This window comes from Oncorhynchus nerka, linkage group LG3, assembly GCF_034236695.1.
Source record: "Oncorhynchus nerka isolate Pitt River linkage group LG3, Oner_Uvic_2.0, whole genome shotgun sequence".
Classification (NCBI taxonomy): domain Eukaryota; kingdom Metazoa; phylum Chordata; class Actinopteri; order Salmoniformes; family Salmonidae; genus Oncorhynchus; species Oncorhynchus nerka.
In genome coordinates, this window is record NC_088398.1 from 75,861,836 (window position 1) to 75,878,599 (window position 16,764).

A 16,764-nucleotide genomic window follows, 5' to 3' on the forward strand; every position below is an offset into this window, starting at 1 on the left:
TGTTTCCATCAGTCCTCATAATGCAGGAGGAGAGGGGTGTTTAAATCAGTCCTCATAGTGCATTGGAAGAGGGGTGTTTCCATCAGTCCTCATAGTGCATTGGAAGAGGGGTGATTCCATCAGTCCTCATAGTGCAGGAGGAGAGGGGTGTTTCCATCAGTCCTCATAGTGCAGGAGGAGAGGGGTGTTTCCATCAGTCCTCATAGTGCAGGAGGAGAGGGGTGTTTCCATCAGTCCTCATAGTGCAGGAGGAGAGGGGTGTTTCCACCAGTCCTCATATGCATTGGAAGAGGGGTGTTTCCATCAGTCCTCATAGTGCTGGAGGGGAGTGTTTCCATCAGTCCTCATAGTGCAGGAGGAGAGGGGTGTTTCATCAGTCCTCATAGTTCAGTGGAAGAGGGGTGTTTCCATCAGTCCTCATAGTGCATTGGAAGAGGGGTGTTTCCATCAGTCCTCATATTGCAGGAGGAGAGGGGTGTTTCCATCAGTCCTCATAGTTCAGTGGAAGAGGGGTGTTTCCATCAGTCCTCATAGTGCAGGAGGAGTGGGGTGTTTCCATCAGTCCTCATAGTGCATTGTAAGAGGGGTGTTTCCATCAGTCCTCATAGTGCAGGAGGAGAGGGGTGTTTCCATCAGTCCTCAGTGCATTGGAAGAGGGGTGTTTCATCAGTCCACATAGTTCATTGGAAGAGGGGTGATTCCATTAGTCCTCATAGTGCATTGGAAGAGGGGTGATTCCATCAGTCCTCATAGTGCATTGGAAGAGGGGTGATTCCATCAGTCCTCATAGTGCAGGAGGAGAGGGGTGTTTCCATCAGTCCTCATAGTGCATTGGAAGAGGAGTGTTTCCATCAGTCCTCATAGTGCAGGAGGAGAGGGGTGTTTAAATCAGTCCTCATAGTGCATTGGAAGAGGGGTGTTTCCATCAGTTCTCATATTGCATTGGAAGAGGGGTGTTTCCATCAGTCCTCATAGTGCAGGAGGAGAGGGGTGTTTCCATCAGTCCTCATAGTGCAGGAGGAGAGGGGTGTTTCCATCAGTCCTCATAGTGCAGGAGGAGAGGGGTGTTTCCATCAGTCCTCATAGTGCAGGAGGAGAGGGGTGTTTCCACCAGTCCTCATATTGCATTGGAAGAGGGGTGTTTCCATCAGTCCTCATAGTGCTGGAGGGGGGGGGGGTGTTTCCATCAGTCCTCATAGTGCAGGAGGAGAGGGGTGTTTCATCAGTCCTCATAGTTCAGTGGAAGAGGGGTGTTTCCATCAGTCCTCATAGTGCATTGGAAGAGGGGTGTTTCCATCAGTCCTCATAGTGCAGGAGGAGAGGGGTGTTTCCATCAGTCCTCATAGTTCAGTGGAAGAGGGGTGTTTCCATCAGTCCTCATAGTGCAGGAGGAGTGGGGTGTTTCCATCAGTCCTCATAGTGCATTGTAAGAGGGGTGTTTCCATCAGTCCTCATAGTGCAGGAGGAGAGGGGTGTTTCCATCAGTCCTCAGTGCATTGGAAGAGGGGTGTTTCATCAGTCCACATAGTTCATTGGAAGAGGGGTGATTCCATTAGTCCTCATAGTGCATTGGAAGAGGGGTGATTCCATCAGTCCTCATAGTGCATTGGAAGAGGGGTGATTCCATCAGTCCTCATAGTGCAGGAGGAGAGGGGTGTTTCCATCAGTCCTCATAGTGCATTGGAAGAGGAGTGTTTCCATCAGTCCTCATAGTGCAGGAGGAGAGGGGTGTTTAAATCAGTCCTCATAGTGCATTGGAAGAGGGGTGTTTCCATCAGTTCTCATATTGCATTGGAAGAGGGGTGTTTCCATCAGTCCTCATAGTGCAGGAGGAGAGGGGTGTTTCCATCAGTCCTCATAGTGCAGGAGGAGAGGGGTGTTTCCATCAGTCCTCATAGTGCAGGAGGAGAGGGATGTTTTCATCAGTCCTCATAGTGCAGGAGGTGAGAGGTTTTTCCATCAGTCCTCATAGTGCAGGAGGAGAGGGGTGTTTCCATCAGTCCTCATAGTGCAGGAGGAGAGGGGTGTTTCCATCAGTCCTCATAGTGCAGGAGGTGAGAGGTGTTTCCATCAGTCCTCATAGTGCAGGAGGAGAGCGGTGTTTCCATCAGTCCTCATAGTGCAGGAGGAGAGGGGTGTTTCCATTAGTCCTCATAGTGCAGGAGGAGAGGGGTGTTTCCATCAGTCCTCATAGTGCAGGAGGAGAGGGGTGTTTCCATCAGTCCTCATAATGCAGGAGGAGAGAGGTGTTTCCAGGTGTTGTCTGACCATTTACAGTTGCTTGTGAAAGTATTCACCCCCTTGGCATTTTTCCGATTTTGTTTTCCTACAACCTGGAATTAAAAATGATTTCTGGGGGGTTTGTATCATTTGATTTACACAACATGCCTACCACTTTGAAGGTGCAAAATATTTTTAATTGTCAAACAAACAGGAAATAAGACATAAAAACAGAAAACTTGAGCGTGCATAACTATTCACCCCCCCAAAGTTATACTTTGGAGAGCCACCTTTTGCAGTAATTACAGCTGCAAGTCTCTTGGGGTATGTCTCTATAGATTTTTCAGATCTAGCCACTGTGATTTTTGTCCATTCTTCAAGACAAAAATGATCCAGCTCCTCAAGTTGGATGGGTTCCGCTGATGTACAGAAATCTTTAAGTCATACCACAGATTCTCAATTGGATTGAGGTCTGGGATTTGACTATGCCATTCCAAGACATTTAAATGTTTCCCCTTAAACCACTCGAGTGTTGGTTTAGCAGTATGCTTGGGGTCATTGTCCTGCTGGAAGGTGAACCTCCACCCAGTCTCAAATCTCTGGAAGACTGAAACAGGTTTCCCACAAGAATTTCCCTGTATTTAGCACCATCCATCATTCCTTAAATTCTGACCAGTTTCCCAGTCCCTGCCGATGGAAAACACCCCCACAGCATGATGCTAATACACCATCCTTCACTGTGGGGATGGTATTCTCGGGGTGATGAGAGGTGTTGGGTTTGCGCCAGACATAGCATTTACCTTGATGGCCAAAAAGCAACATTTTTGTCTCATCTAACCAGAGTTCCTTCTTTCATATGTTTGGGGAGTCTTCCACGTGCCTTTTGGTGAACACCAAACATGTTTGCCTATTTTTTTCAGGCCACGCTTCCGTAAAGCCCAGCTCTGTGGAGTGTACGGCTTAAAGTGGTCCTATGGACAGATACTCCAATCTCAGCTCTGGAGCTTTGCAGCTTCTTCAGGGTTATCTTTGGTCTCTTTGTTGCTTAATGCCCTCCTTGCCTGGTCCGTGAGTGGGCGTGCCCTCTCTTGGCAGGTTTGTTGTGGTGCCATGTTCTCTCCATTTTTAATAATCGATTTAATGGTGCTCCGTGGGATGTTCAAAGTTTCAGATATTTTTTAATAACCAACCCTGATCTGTACATCTCCACAACTTTGTCCCTGTTTGGAGAGCTCCATAGTGCCGCTTGCTTGGTGGTGCCGCTTGCTTAGTGGTGTTGCAGACTCTGGGGCTTTTCAGAACAGGTGTATATACTGAGATCATGTGACACTTAGATTGCACACAGGTGGACCTTATTTATCTAATTATGTAACTTCTGATTGTAATTGGTTGCACCAGATCTTATTTAGGGGCTTCATAGAAAAGGGGGTGATTACATATGCACGCACCACTTTTTCCATTATTATTTTATTTTAAACAAGTAATATTTTTTTATTTCGCTTCACCAGTTTGGACTGTTTTGTGTTTGTCCATTACATGAAATCCAAATGAAAATCCATTTAAATTATAGGCTGTAATGCAACAAAATAGGGAAAACGCCAAGGGGGGTGAATACTTTTGCAAGGCACTGTACATATTATGAGATAAGAACATAAAACCAGCATGGGTCTGATACAATACCTTTGTTATCATACCAGTAACCTTTTTGGTTTTGATGGCAATGTGATAGGGTGCAAGCAAAGGCCTTGGTTCAGAAATGCAGAACATTAATTGAGGAAAGGGAAATTCTGCTGCATCTAATTGCATCTAGAGTCATACAACCTTTTTTTGACATTTTGCACTTTTCAAATGACACCTATATTTGGCACTTAATATCCTGCATTTGTAACCAATGAAGTAGTATTGACTTTATGCACAAGGCATTCTTAGGAAATATGATTTGAATGACTTTCTGTTGACTGCTAGCATGGTGTACATAGAAGATGGGGGAAGGAGCAGAGGGAAAAGTGAAAAGGTGACTGAAGACAGAATAAAAGTGATGGTAAGAGCCGCAACCACATTAACCTGTGATTGGTTGCACGAGGTCTGCAAATCCCTCACCCAACTTAGTTTGAAACTCCATATAAACAGGATGGTGGTTCAATTACCTGCACTGCTCGTCAACGTGTGAAGATAGTCAACCCACATAATGAGAAGGTGCTTGTACAGCACTCCTTGCTGGGAAGGGGGATCACTTACTGTACATGTGGAAACGATGACTCAGCCTAAGAATCTTCAACTTGAAATCTCCAGCACTCGACAGATCCATTGGTATAAAGTAGATGAACTCTAAAGTTGAGGGACGCCAGGCAAGGAATGATGGCTTTAAAGCATAATAATGGTATAGCACAAATGACAAAAAAAACCATTGAAATACTACACATGGAAGTGTATGTTATGTACTGTGCTATGCCTGCATGTGTCATTTCATTTGCATTTAGTATTTTACTTAACCCTACATGACAATTTACATTTTTACAGAGTATATATGAAGCACAATTTTACTCAGGAATAGCCTTGGAAAGTCTCAGAAGAAATTCTATGAGTAGAAGAGAGAGAACTGCTTACATCACTGCAGAAGAGAGGGAACTGCTTACATCACTGCAGAAGAGAGGGAACTGCTTACATCACTGCAGAAGAGAGGGAACTGCTTACATCACTGCAGAAGAGAGGGAACTGCTTACATCACTGCAGAAGAGAGGGAACTGCTTACATCACTGCAGAAGAGAGGGAACTGCTTACATCACTGCAGAAGAGAGGGAACCGCTTACATCACTGCAGAAGAGAGGGAACTGCTTACATCACTGCAGAAGAGAGGGAACTGCTTACATCACTGCAGAAGAGAGGGAACTGCTTACATCACTGCAGAAGAGAGGGAACTGCTTACATCACTGCAGAAGAGAGGGAACTGCTTACATCACTGCAGAAGAGAGGGAACTGCTTACATCACTGCAGAAGAGAGGGAACTCAGGTCACAAACCAGGTCAGGTCACAAACCAACAAAATGGTACACCACTGAGCAAAAGGAATGCCTTACAGATACAAGTGGTTTCCATTCCTGGTTTTCAGTTGAGCTCAGAATATCAGTTTGTTGCCTTCGACACTAAAATGCATTCGCTCTAAAGCAAACATTTCACTTTATGATATGCAATTACACCACAACCACTTAAAAAGACATTTAAACTTCCATGTAAAGTTGTTCAACCGTGGGAGTAGATAACATACTTAAGATATTTAGCATTATTTAATGACCTAACTTTTGTTTCTAAAAAATGCAATACGTTTAAACATACAGGTACTTGTCAATGAATAAAAGACAGGTAGTCAATAAAAGACAGGAGTATGTAAGGTCTCTCGTTTGACAGGGCAACATAACAGTGTGGACTTCTGAAAGGAAGGAAAGCTTTGGTTACTTGTTGCTGTGGTGACAGAGGAAGCCGTCTCGGCCCAGCAGCAGACTGTTGCCAACCACTCCCTCCGGGGTCTTTGCGTCTAATTAGTGTTGATAATTGGCTATCTTATCATAACATACCATTAATCTGGTATTACAATAAGCCCTTCCTTTCTACTATGTTTTTATGACTGTAGGTACACTCGTGGCTGTTGCTGGCTAATGACTTTTGCAGAGGGCAGTATTATACAGACAACAATTAAAGGCCCAGTGCAGTCAAAAACGTGACTTTACTGTGTTTTATAAATACTTCCAAATAAGGTTGGAATAATGCTGTGAAATTATGATAATGACATTTTAGTGTTAGGAGTTGTTTGAAAATACTGCCAGAAATGTCAGCATGTTTTGGTGGGATGGAGTTTTGGCCTGCCTGGTGTCATAGACCAAACCTCTCTGCCAATAACAGATTTTCATCCTCTCCCCACTGAGAGCACTCCCAGACAGTCCTAAGAAAAATATTGCTTGAACAATTGCCATTTGCTAAGAAGCAATTTTTGTTTCTTTTTGACTATTTCAATTGAAAACAATCACAGTAAAATACGTCATTATTATACAGAAATGATTTGATATTGAGATAAAAACTGCTGCATTGGACCTTTAAGTTTTTTAATTTAAAGTATATTTATAATAAACAAGTCAATATTATGATTGTTTCAACCTACCTCACACCATTGATTCTCAATATCATAACATAAACCCTCAATTTCAGTATGTTCCATTTTTCCAAAATATTTATTCATGCATAGAGTAGTTAGGCCCTATCCCTGACATAAACTAAGTGTACAAAACATTATGAACACCTGCTCTTTCCATGAAATAGACTGACCAGGTGAATCCAGGTGAAAGCTACACTCCCTTACTGATGTCACCTGTTAAATCCACTTCAATCAGTGTAGATCAAATCAAATCAAATCCAATTTATTTATATAGCCCTTCGTACATCAGCTGATATCTCAAAGTGCTGTACAGAAACCCAGCCTAAAACCCCAAACAGCAAGCAATGCAGGTGTAGAAGCACGGTGGCTAGGAAAAACTCCCTAGAAAGGCCAAAACCTAGGAAGAAACCTAGAGAGGAACCAGGCTATAAGGGGTGGCCAGTCCTCTTCTGGCTGTGCCGGGTGGAGATTATAACAGAACATGGCCAAGATGTTCAAATGTTCATAAATGACCAGCATGGTCGAATAATAATAAGGCAGAACAGTTGAAACTGGAGCAGCAGCACGGCCAGGTGGACTGGGGACAGCAAGGAGTCCTCATGTCAGGTAGTCCTGAGGCATGGTCCTAGGGCTCAGGTCCTCCGAGAGAGAGAAAGAGAGAAAGAGAGAATTAGAGAGAGCACGCTTAAATTCACACAGGACACCAAATAGGACAGGAAAAGTACTCCAGATATAACAAACTGACCCTAGCCCCCCGATAAACTACTGCAGCATAAATACTGGAGGCTGAGATGAATGGGAGGAGACAGGTTAAAGATGAATGGGAGGAGACGGGTTAAAGATGAATGGGAGGAGACAGGTTAAAGATGAATGGGAGGAGACGGGTTAAAGATGAATGGGAGGAGACAGGTTAAAGATGAATTGGAGGAGACAGGTTAAAGATGAATGGGAGGAGACAGGTTAAAGATGAATGGGAGGAGACGGGTTAAAGATGAATGGGAGGAGACGGGTTAAAGATGAATGGGAGACAAAGATGAATTTAAAGATGAATGGGAGGAGACAGGTTAAAGATGAATGGGAGGAGACGGGTTAAAGATGAATGGGAGGAGACAGGTTAAAGATGAATGGGAGGAGACAGGTTAAAGATGAATGGGAGGAGACAGGTTAAAGATGAATGGGAGGAGATGGGTTAAAGAAGGATTTTAAAGCCTTGAAACAATTGAGACATGGATTGTGTATGTGTGTCATTCAGAGGGTGAATGGGCAAGACAAAAGATGTGCCTTTGAACGGGGTGTGGTAGTACAGTAGGTGCCAGGCACATTGGTTTGTTTCAAGAACTGCAACGGGTTTTTCACTCTCAATAGTTTCCTGTGTGTATCAAGAATGGTCCACCACCCAAAGGACATCCAGCCAAATTGACACAACTGTGGGAAGCATTGATGTCAACATGGGCCAACATCTCTGTGGAACGCTTTCGACACCTTGTTGAGTCCATGCCCCAACGAATTGAGGCAATTCTGTTCTGTATATAGTTATCCCTTTCCACAGAGTGTTCTACGTGGAACCTGTAACCAAAAAAATGTTCTCCTATGGGGACAGCCAAATAACCATTTTGGGACTCTTTTTTCTGAGTGTATTACCAATCTTAGCCAAATACAAAAACTCAACCAATCATAATATACAGCTCTAGCTATAGGCCTACACTTCCTGCAGTCAAATGACCAAATCACATTCTAGTAGCCTCACGGTGGAATGTTATTCATATTTTTCATAATGAATAATGAATAAATATGATCTAAATGAAAAACTGCAGAAAATTCTGTGTTTCTATGTCAAACGTTTTTGTTATATTTCAGTTTTCTGTGATGTATATAAAGTGTCATTTTGATATGCAAACTCAAAATCTAATACATTTCAACTCTATATCTGACATGGTAGAAGTCTCTTCTTTTTAAAATCCATAACCATATGTGTGAGGTGTATACTTTTGTCTCAAAGTAACTTTGTTTCAGACTTCCATTCAACACTCTGTGTGACCCTGATTTAGCCCAGTGCACTAAAATCTTACGACAAAGAGTTCCTCCTTGCCCCAGGATAAACATAATCCCTGGGATAATCTGTCCTGGGATAATCTGTCCTGGGATAATCTGTCCTCTAACATCCTCTGTATATTATACTGTAGACCCGTTTCCAACTTTGGAACATACATGAAGTTCTTCTGAATGGCAAGTTTTTCCGAGAAGTCATGAGACTTAGGTCTCCCTTAGTCAGCTGACGGTTGCATTGTGATTGACAGGAAAGCTCCTTTTCCCTTTTCTCTTCAGTATAAACTACAAATAACATTGTCCCACAAAAAACACAGTTGAGGTTTGAATGATAGGAGCATCCTCAATAAGCTTTGTCGATATCCAGAGCATCTAATTGCCAAAGTACTCCAATACACTTGTTTCTCAAAACAAGTGTTAACTTCCAAGTTTCAAGAATAGTCTTAATTAGCGGGTCCGTCTTAACAAAATACTTCATCTCTTGTAATTCCGCCCAACTACACTAATTCTGCAGCACTTTTGAATGGATTACTGTAATACCAAAACTGGCAAGGCTTCATTGCAGTACACTCTTGCAAAATCTCTCTTCTCGGTCCAACTTAATTAAATAGAGTCAGAAGTTTCTGATTAAAATAAGCTCCGTGCCAAGATCTCTCCAGCTCTGTGTTCAGGGAAATATATAGAGGTCTGTGCCAAGATCTCTCCAGCTCTATGTTCAGGGAAATATATAGACGTCTGTGCCAAGATCTCTCCAGCTCTGTGTTCAGGGAAATATGTAGAGATCTGTGCCAAGATCTCTCCAGCTCTGTGTTCAGGGAAATATGTAGAGGTCTGTGCCAAGATCTCTCCAGCTCTGTGTTCAGGGAAATATGTAGAGGTCCATGCCAAGATCTCTCCAGCTCTGTGTTCAGGGAAATATATAGAGGTCTGTGCCAAGATCTCTCCAGCTCTGTGTTCAGGGAAATATGTAGAGGTCTGTGCCAAGATCTCTCCAGCTCTGTGTTCAGGGAATTATGTAGAGGTCTGTGCCGAGGTCTGTGCCAAGATCTCTCCAGCTCTGTGTTCAGGGAAATATGTAGAGGTCCATGCCAAGATCTCTCCAGCTCTGTGTTCAGGGAAATATATAGAGGTCTGTGCCAAGATCTCTCCAGCTCTGTGTTCAGGGAAATATATAGAGGTCTGTGCCAAGATCTCTCCAGCTCCGTGTTCAGGGAAATATGTAGAGGTCTGTGCCAAGATCTCTCCAGCTCCGTGTTCAGGGAAATATGTAGAGGTCTGTGCCAAGATCTCTCCAGCTCCGTGTTCAGGGAAATATGTAGAGGTCTATGCCAAGATCTATCCAGCTCCGTGTTCAGGGAAATATATAGAGGTCTTTTTTTCGAATTGAATCAGACCTACAGTGTATCATGCAGTCTTACTTAATGTAGGTCCACATCCATTGACCCCCAAGGGTATTAAGATTCATCACACAAAACAACAGTTACATTTAAGTTTGGGAAGGGAAGCTGTCTTCTTACTATAGTGGATCAGCAATACAATACATTTTTAGTCCCTCTATGGTCTTACTGGTCTAACAGACACTGACTGAATAGGGGAAACCCAGTCCAGATTGATACTTTGACATCATCATTGTGCTGCATCTGCCATGGCCATGGAGATTGATGTCTTTTGATTGGACTGAGTACAGGAAGTGGAAATGCTTCATGCGTCAGTCTTTATTTGTTTTGGATTAAGCTAACAGAAAAGGAACTGTTACTGTTGATTTGGTTTCTAAATCGCAATTTAAAAAGTTATGGTAGTTAAAAAATGTATATTTTGTGGTACGCTGGTGCCTATTTTCCACAAGGCATGTACATTTCAAAACAGCACAGTGGCAGCTTGCATTCTAGTGACCTGCAGTAGTAGCAAGAGTATCATTACAACCGTAAAAAAAAACACACAACAGTGAATAAACCCATTGTTCCATCTAAATGGACATAATAGAAGATGCTGGCACTGGCTCTGTCTATTCATTTGAGAATGATTTCCAGAGCCCCATCCTCCCAAACAAAGTGACAGGGTTAGGATGTTGAAATTACCGACTGGGCCTTTAACATAATGCTTTTATTCCAATCTTCTGTCAGTGTTAAGATAAAAAAGGAAATGATGCCATTGGACAATGGCTACATGAGCAGAGTGTGGGACGACGGATGGTGTGCCCCTGTTTAGGGTTTGAGAGACCAGTGCCTGGCTACACATTTATTTATTTGATTATTATAATCTTTTTTTTTACAGGGAATTCGTGGACATATTCCCAAAAGCTGTTATCGCTGCCCAATTTTCTCACACTTAAACTCCTCTGAGCCTGGCCCCGTCACTCGCCATCTCATCCTGATGGGAGTTGAGAGGCCCCTGCTTCTGGTTTCCAAAATGAGTCACCCTCTGGGGTTGAGACAAAGAGGGTTGATACAGACCCAGGGCCTGTGTTTAAAATCATCTCAGAGTAGGACTGCTTATCAAGCCTGTCTATATTTCTGCTTTCTAGAACACCTGGTACAAACATGCCCATATATCAGTGATTGGGAGTCCCTGTTTGGAAGGGTTCAAATGTGACCTGTAGTGTTGTTTAACACACATTGACATGGAAAGAGAGACAGAAAGTGAGACAGAAAGAGAGACAGAAAGAGATATATCGGAGGTGAATGATGTCAGAAAGGGCTGCTGTGAGAAAGAACAGCTTCTTCGATGCAAAACGTCACGGTACAAATCACAGCTCCGGCAAGCGCAGAGGGGAAAGCACTTTTCCTCACCTCGTCGTCAGCCTTGGGATCCGGCTACGTTTTCCAGATGGTCCATCGGCTTCCGCCAGCACCTCCAGCTGTCCGGCCGCACTGCCGGGGAATGGGCCCCTCACTGGAGACCAATTTGCGGGGTAGCTCGACGGATATCCCTCACCCAGTAAACAGCTTAATTGTTTTACTGCGGAGAGCAGGGAAGAGGAGGGAGGAGGGCTCCACGTCATGTTGGCCTCAATTGGCTCGCTTGTTGATGAGGAGCCGTGTCAGCTGGGCTAAGGGTGTGTGCATGCGTGTGACTCGTGGACTAATACAATATTGAGGTCTCTATTTGACCCAGGTTTGAAACCTGTCAGCTTACACATGCAAACACTACAAACGCTATATGCAACAAGTCAACCCTCAGATAGACCTAAATGTCTGATTGATTGATTGTAACCATGTCTTTTATATTGCTAGATTATCTCATGCAGTAAGTCGATATGTTTAACATCTATCCAGGTTTTGTGAGATCTGGCTACTGCATTGTAGTCAGCCTGGAACGAGGCCATAACATGACATACAGCAATAACAAAGACCTTAACATGACGAGGCTATTCAATTGGAAAGTAATTGGATACTATTTGTATTGGTTTTACTTAACAAAGACCTTAACATGACGAGGCTATTCAATTGGAAAGTAATTGGATACTATTTGTATTGGTTTTACTTTCTATGAATGTACAACATTTTCAGTGACAAATCCTTGACAAGATTGTTAGCTGGGCTAACATTTTAACATTGCTTGATTTTATTATGATAGTCATGCATCTTCATGAGTCCACATGTATTTGTTGTGTGCAAATAAACAGCCATACAGTCTATCAGTTGACAATGTGGGGTGGCAGGGTAGCCTAGTGGTTAGAGCGTTGGACTAGTAACAGGAAGGTTGCAAGTTCAAATCCCCGAGCTGACAAGGTACAAAATCTGTCGTTCTGCCCCTGAACAGGCAGTTAACCCACTGTTCCTAGGCCGTCATTGAAAATGAGAATTAGTTCTTAGCTGACTTGCCCAGTAAAATAAAGGTAAAACATTTTTTTTTTTTATGTGTATTTGTAGCTAAGGGTTAACTTGTGTTTGATCATGTTGATATCGCATTGCAACTTGTTTCTAAATATTTGTTGTAGAGCTCATTTTCAATCATACACCTGTAGTAGAAAATGAGAAATGTTTATCGCTGTATGTCATTTTATGGCCTCGTTCCAGGCTGACTACATTGCAATATATATTTTTTTACAAGCTTTGGAAGATACCTGAACACATACAGATCAAGTTCTTGAATAACATTAGTCAATAATGAAATGGATGAGTAGTCAGCTCACAAAGCATCTACTCAACAGCAAATAAGTTGGCGTGACGACTTAATAGTGCCCCAGTATATCAGGAAGGGCTGGTTGAGGCCATCCCATTGCATAGGGAAACATTTGAACCCATTTAGCAAGGGTAATGACTCCAGAACCATCTCAGTTTCCACCCTGAAACTTTGCAGCGTGATGGCAGCATTCTGGAGTTAAGAGCCAACCGTCTAATCAGTTTCTAAACCAAAATCTCCCAGCTGCTTCTTGGTGCCTAATATACAGGCCCAGGTGTTTGGGCAAGACTTGAAACCCAAGTCGGTGGAATCTTAGTGTTACTTATTCCATCCTAATCCTGCATCAGGTTGTCGTTAAAATGTAATACTCTATGTGATGGTTACCCTAGATCATCATCATAGAGGCACGCACTGTGCGCTCTGCTTCACTGTATGTGAGTCACCCACCTATCTCCTTTTGTGTGTGTACGTTTGTGTGTGTGTGTGTCTGTGTGTATGTGTGTGTGCTTCACCGTTTGTGTGTATGTGTACATGTGTCCCTGTCTGTGTGCATGTGCATGCATGTGTGTGCGTCTGTGTTATCCCCTGTGTGTATGTGTTCTTCCCAGTGCGTCTGTGTTCCTCCCAGTGCGTCTGTGTTCTTCCCAGTGCGTCTGTGTTCCTCCCAGGGCGTCTGTGTTCCTCCCAGTGCGTCTGTGTTCTTCCCAGTGCGTCTGTGTTCCTCTCAGTGCGTCTGTGTTCCTCCCAGTGCGTCTGTGTTCCTCCCAGTGCGTCTGTGTTCTTCCCTGTTTGTCTGTGTTCCTCCCAGGCCGTCTGTGTTCCTCCCTGTGCGTCTGTGTTCCTCCCAGTGCGTCTGTGTTCTTCCCTGTGCGTCTGTTTTCCTCCCTGTGCGTCTGTGTTCCTCCATGTGCGTCTGTGTTCCTCCCTGTTTGTCTGTGTTCTTCCCAGTTTGTCTGTGTTCCTCCCAGTGCGTCTGTGTTCCTCCCAGTGCGTCTGTGTTCCTCCCAGTGCGTCTGTGTTCCTCCCAGTGCGTCTGTGTTCCTCCCAGTGCGTCTGTGTTCCTCCCAGTGCGTCTGTGTTCCTCCCTGTGCGTCTGTGTTCCTCCCTGTGCGTCTGTGTTCCTCCCTGTGCGTCTCTGTTCCTCCCAGTGCGTCTGTGTTCCTCCCAGTGCGTCTGTGTTCTTCCCTGTGCGTCTCCGTTCCTCCCAGTGCGTCTGTGTTCCTCCCAGTGCGTCTGTGTTCCTCCCTGTTTGTCTGTGTTCCTCCCAGTGCGTCTGTGTTCTTCCTTGTGCGTCTCTGTTCCTCCTTGTGCGTCTGTGTTCCTCCCAGTGCGTCTGTGTTCCTCCCAGTGTGTCTGTGTTCCTCCCAGTGCGTCTGTGTTCCTCCCTGTTTGTCTGTGTTCCTCCCAGTGCGTCTGTGTTCTTCCTTGTGCGTCTCTGTTCCTCCTTGTGGGTCTGTGTTCCTCCCAGTGCGTCTGTGTTCCTCCCAGTGCGTCTGTGTTCCTCCCAGTGCGTCTGTGTTCCTCCCTGTGCGTCTGTGTTCCTCCCAGTGCGTCTGTGTTCCTCCCAGTGCGTCTGTGTTCCTCCCAGTGTGTCTGTGTTCCTCCCAGTGCGTCTGTGTTCCTCCCAGTGCGTCTGTGTTCCTCCCTGTGCGTCTGTGTTCCTCCCTGTGCGTCTGTGTTCCTCCCTGTGCGTCTCTGTTCCTCCCAGTGCGTCTGTGTTCCTCCCAGTGCGTCTGTGTTCTTCCTTGTGCGTCTCCGTTCCTCCCAGTGCGTCTGTGTTCCTCCCAGTGCGTCTGTGTTCCTCCCTGTTTGTCTGTGTTCCTCCCAGTGCGTCTGTGTTCTTCCTTGTGCGTCTCTGTTCCTCCTTGTGCGTCTGTGTTCCTCCCAGTGCGTCTGTGTTCCTCCCAGTGTGTCTGTGTTCCTCCCAATGCGTCTGTGTTCCTCCCTGTTTGTCTGTGTTCCTCCCAGTGCGTCTGTGTTCTTCCTTGTGCGTCTCTGTTCCTCCTTGTGTGTCTGTGTTCCTCCCAGTGCGTCTGTGTTCCTCCCAGTGTGTCTGTGTTCCTCTCAGTGCGTCTGTGTTCCTCCCAGTGCGTCTGTGTTCCTCCCAGTGCATCTGTGTTCCTCCCAGTGTGTCTGTGTTCCTCTCAGTGTGTCTGTGTTCCTCCCTGTGCGTCTGTGTTCCTCCCAGTGTGTCTGTGTTCCTCCCAGTGTGTCTGTGTTCCTCCCAGTGCGTCTGTGTTCCTCCCAGTGCGTCTGTGTTCCTCCCAGTGCGTCTGTATTCCTCCCAGTGTGTCTGTGTTCCTCCCAGTGTGTCTGTGTTCCTCCCAGTGCTTCTGTGTTCTTCCATGTGCGTCTGTGTTCCTCCCAGTGCGTCTGTGTTCCTCCCTCTGCGTCTGTGTTCCTCCCAGTGCGTCTGTGTTCTTCCCTGTGCGTCTGTGTTCCTCCCAGTGCGTCTGTGTTCCTCCCAGTGCGTCTGTGTTCCTCCCAGTGCGTCTGTGTTCTTCCCTGTGAGTCTGTGTTCCTCCCAGTGCGTCTGTGTTCCTCCCAGTGCGTCTGTGTTCTTCCCTGTTTGTCTGTGTTCCTCCCAGTGCGTCTGTGTTCCTCCCAGTGCGTCTGTGTTCCTCCCAGTGCGTCTTGTGTTCCTCCCAGTGCGTCTGTGTTCCTCCCAGTGCGTCTGTGTTCCTCCCAGTGTGTCTGTGTTCCTCCCAGTGCGTCTGTGTTCCTCCCTGTGCGTCTGTGTTCCTCCCTGTGCGTCTGTGTTCCTCCCTGTGCGTCTGTGTTCCTCCCTGTGCGTCTCTGTTCCTCCCAGTGCGTCTGTGTTCCTCCCAGTGCATCTGTGTTCTTCCTTGTGCGTCTCTGTTCCTCCCTGTGCGTCTGTGTTCCTCCCAGTGCATCTGTGTTCCTCCCTGTTTGTCTGTGTTCCTCCCAGTGCGTCTGTGTTCTTCCTTGTGCGTCTCTGTTCCTCCTTGTGCGTCTGTGTTCCTCCCAGAGCGTCTGTGTTCCTCCCAGTGTGTCTGTTTTCCTCCCAGTGCGTCTGTGTTCCTCCCTGTTTGTCTGTGTTCCTCCCTGTGCGTCTGTGTTCCTCCCTGTGCGTCTCTGTTCCTCCCAGTGCGTCTGTGTTCCTCCCAGTGCATCTGTGTTCTTCCTTGTGCGTCTCTGTTCCTCCCAGTGCGTCTGTGTTCCTCCCAGTGCGTCTGTGTTCCTCCCTGTTTGTCTGTGTTCCTCCCAGTGCGTCTGTGTTCCTCCCAGTGCGTCTGTGTTCCTCCCAGTGCGTCTTGTGTTCCTCCCAGTGCGTCTGTGTTCCTCCCAGTGCGTCTGTGTTCCTCCCAGTGTGTCTGTGTTCCTCCCAGTGCGTCTGTGTTCCTCCCTGTGCGTCTGTGTTCCTCCCTGTGCGTCTGTGTTCCTCCCTGTGCGTCTGTGTTCCTCCCTGTGCGTCTCTGTTCCTCCCAGTGCGTCTGTGTTCCTCCCAGTGCATCTGTGTTCTTCCTTGTGCGTCTCTGTTCCTCCCTGTGCGTCTGTGTTCCTCCCAGTGCATCTGTGTTCCTCCCTGTTTGTCTGTGTTCCTCCCAGTGCGTCTGTGTTCTTCCTTGTGCGTCTCTGTTCCTCCTTGTGCGTCTGTGTTCCTCCCAGAGCGTCTGTGTTCCTCCCAGTGTGTCTGTTTTCCTCCCAGTGCGTCTGTGTTCCTCCCTGTTTGTCTGTGTTCCTCCCTGTGCGTCTGTGTTCCTCCCTGTGCGTCTCTGTTCCTCCCAGTGCGTCTGTGTTCCTCCCAGTGCATCTGTGTTCTTCCTTGTGCGTCTCTGTTCCTCCCAGTGCGTCTGTGTTCCTCCCAGTGCGTCTGTGTTCCTCCCTGTTTGTCTGTGTTCCTCCCAGTGCGTCTGTGTTCTTCCTTGTGCGTCTCTGTTCCTCCTTGTGCGTCTGTGTTCCTCCCAGTGCGTCTGTGTTCCTCCCAGTGTGTCTGTGTTCCTCCCAGTGCGTCTGTGTTCCTCCCTGTTTGTCTGTGTTCCTCCCAGTGTGTCTGTGTTCTTCCTTGTGCGTCTCTGTTCCTCCTTGTGTGTCTGTGTTCCTCCCAGTGCGTCTGTGTTCCTCCCAGTGCGTCTGTGTTCCTCCCAGTGCATCTGTGTTCCTCCCAGTGTGTCTGTGTTCCTCCCAGTGTGTCTGTGTTCCTCCCAGTTTGTGTTCCTCCCAGTGTGTCTGTGTTCCTCCCAGTGTGTCTGTGTTCCTCCCAGT

At 46.1% G+C, this 16,764-nt stretch overlaps 1 long non-coding RNA gene across 2 annotated transcripts in view; it reads right to left on the reverse strand.

The window, feature by feature from the left end:
• LOC115120880 (uncharacterized) overlaps positions 1 to 11,749 on the reverse strand; it is a 32,205-nt gene extending 20,456 nt beyond the window's left edge. Inside the window, exons 1-3 of one of the 2 annotated variants that reach the window (XR_010462829.1) lie at positions 11,202 to 11,749; positions 4,828 to 5,208; positions 4,459 to 4,548 (exon numbers count right to left, since the gene is read on the reverse strand). This is a non-coding gene — a long non-coding RNA (uncharacterized LOC115120880). The remainder of the gene's footprint in view (positions 1 to 4,458; positions 4,549 to 4,827; positions 5,209 to 11,201) is intronic. The other variant, XR_010462828.1, reaches the window with a different exon arrangement.
• Positions 11,750 to 16,764: the final 5,015 nt, after the last annotated feature.